This window comes from Phacochoerus africanus, chromosome 2 (genome assembly GCF_016906955.1).
Source record: "Phacochoerus africanus isolate WHEZ1 chromosome 2, ROS_Pafr_v1, whole genome shotgun sequence".
Taxonomy (NCBI): Eukaryota; Metazoa; Chordata; class Mammalia; order Artiodactyla; family Suidae; genus Phacochoerus; species Phacochoerus africanus.
Genome location: NC_062545.1, coordinates 95,986,477 through 95,989,000, shown reverse-complemented (window position 1 = coordinate 95,989,000; position 2,524 = coordinate 95,986,477). Strand labels below are relative to the sequence as shown.

Sequence of the window (2,524 nt, the reverse complement as noted above, 5' to 3'; positions counted from 1 at the left end):
ATAAGCTGATAAACTTATGAGGATTTTCTTGCATGTCACTCTTCATTTTTCTCTTGCTGCCTTTAAAATTATCTATTTATCTTTAAATTCTGGCATTTTAATTATAAGTCCTGATGTGGTTCTCTTTGGATTCATCTTTTATGGGACTCTGTGATTCCTGACATGAATATTGGTTTCATTTTTCAGGTTAGAGTTTTCAACCAAATTTTATCAAGTAGGTTTTCTGCCCCTTTCTTGCTCTTCTTCTTCTGGGACTCCTATAATACAAGTGGTAGTGTTCTTGATGTTTCAGACATCGTTTAAACTATCCTCATTTAAAAAAAAGTTTTTCCTTCTTTGCTGATTGGGTGATTTTTCACTATTCTATCTTCCAGGTCACTCATGTCTTCTTCTATATCACCTTATCTGCTGTTAATTTGTTATAATGAAATTTTTTAATTTTAGTTATCATATTCTTCAGGTATGATTAGTTCATTTTTCATATTTTCTAATTCTTCATTGAAGTATTCACTGTGTTCACCTATTCTTTCCTGAATTCAATTAGCAATTTTTTTTAGATTGGAAATCATGAACTTGTATTGACATCAACTACATGACTTTTTTCAGTAGCCTTTTGGGAATGGATAAAGTGGCTTTATCAAAGAAAACTTTAACACTGATTAGATTAGATTTAGCAGTTATTCCCCCCCAAGGTGGCTTAGAGAGAGTTCATAATAGTCACAAACTAATACTACAGATAAAACATTTAAAACTTTGATCTAACTTTTTTCTTATCCTCCCACACTTGAAAGGTATCTCATGGACACCAATTTCCCAATCCTCCCTAGCATTACTAGCTTACAAATCTTAAGGCTAGTAACCCCAATCTCATTTAATGTTCAATTTCCATCAGTTTCAATGTATATCAGTGTAAATACCATGACTACTTTGTAGTATTCTACATATCGGAGTCATGGGATTAAACCACAAATCCCACCTTTTATGTGAACTTCAATGGTTACCAGGGAGGCCAAGGCAATTTAATTTAGGTTTACCAGGATTCCTTTCATTTTTAAGAGAATCCTCTTGCAGCAGGTTTATTCAATTCTCTTAAAAATGGTGGCATTCTTTTACATTTCTCCCTTTTGAAGCAGCAGTTATATAAACAGATTATATCAAGTCTAAAAACGTGGTACCCACTCAACTTTCATTATTTTTCTACATATGATCATGATAAAGGATCAGGACATCCTTCACATTTTAAAGGAGAATTCAAAACTTACAGTTTGTCCTTGCCAAACTCCATAAATCAGCCAATTTTAGAGTAAACCAGCAGAGAATTGCATCACCCCCAATAAAGCTGTAGGTTTCATCACATGCACCAACAAATCTACATGACTAGTTTCTGCCTCTTTTACAGAATTTTACACCTATTGTTCCAAACAGCATTTTAAACAGACATATCAACTCCCTAATAAAAGCAAGGCATTTCCCTTATTAGAAACAAGATACACCATAACTTAAGATCTTCAAACATTATTGCACTTTAACTTTCAAAATTTGACGATGCATTCAGTGAAACAATCTGCAGACAACTAGTTTTAACAGACAAATTAAAAAATACTTTTAAGCAGACATGAATGTCCTAAATTGTTCATTAGGTAAGAATTTTACAAACATTACTTATTAGCAGTAACAGTGGAGCTGGAGAGTATTGAGCCTTCTCCAACCTGCAGGGTGGGAACCACCAATAGTGTGGTGGAACTTGTGGCCCTTTCCAAGGCTCTTTCTGCCTGCAGAATTCAGCCTTCGCATCTCCCTATGCTTGTGGACTGGTTTGGTGATCCACTGCGTGTCAGGATTTCTTCTGATAGCTTTATGGAATGGATCAATGAAGACAACCTCAAAGAATTTGTATGTAGAATCTTCACCAACCCAGTAAGAATTCAAGACTCTCAGAGCCCCACAGTGGCATCCAGCTTGCTCCTTGGCAACAGAGAGCAAACTTTAGCTGGTTGACACCATGGTGGACAGGCTTGCCATAGGTGGCACCGTTAGAAACTGGGCGTTTGCGGCAAATGCGGCACACAAGAATCTGATATATGACATAATCTTGCTTGGCCTTGTATCCCAGCCTGCGTGCCTTATCCCAGCCTGCGTGCCTTATCAGGGGTGGGGGGCCCTGTGGAGAGCAGAGAGCTGGCGGTACTGTCAGCAGCGCACCTGGAGGAGAAAGCGCATGAGGTCGGACTGCTTCTTCTTCCATAGCTCCTGGATGTACTTGTATGCACCCATCTTGGCTTACAAGAAGCAGAAGGAGCTCAGAGGACGCAGGGTTCCCGAGCCTGGATGGCCGAGGAGAAGAGAGATCAGCGTCGGATGGAGTAGGGAATAACACAACACCGCCTCAATTAGCATTTTAATTATCATTGCTTTGAACTTTTATCAGGTATACTATTTATCTCCATTTCTTTAGGAATTTTTCAAAGATCTATCCTGGTCTTTCATTTGAAATATATTCTTCTGTCTTCTCATTTTGTTTGAA

The 2,524-nt window shown here is 37.9% G+C and overlaps 1 pseudogene; it reads right to left on the bottom strand.

Moving 5' to 3' along the window:
• Positions 1-1,665: 1,665 nt before the first annotated feature.
• Positions 1,666-2,274, bottom strand: LOC125120741 (60S ribosomal protein L15-like; annotated as a pseudogene).
• Between the last annotated feature and the right edge of the window lie 250 nt (positions 2,275-2,524).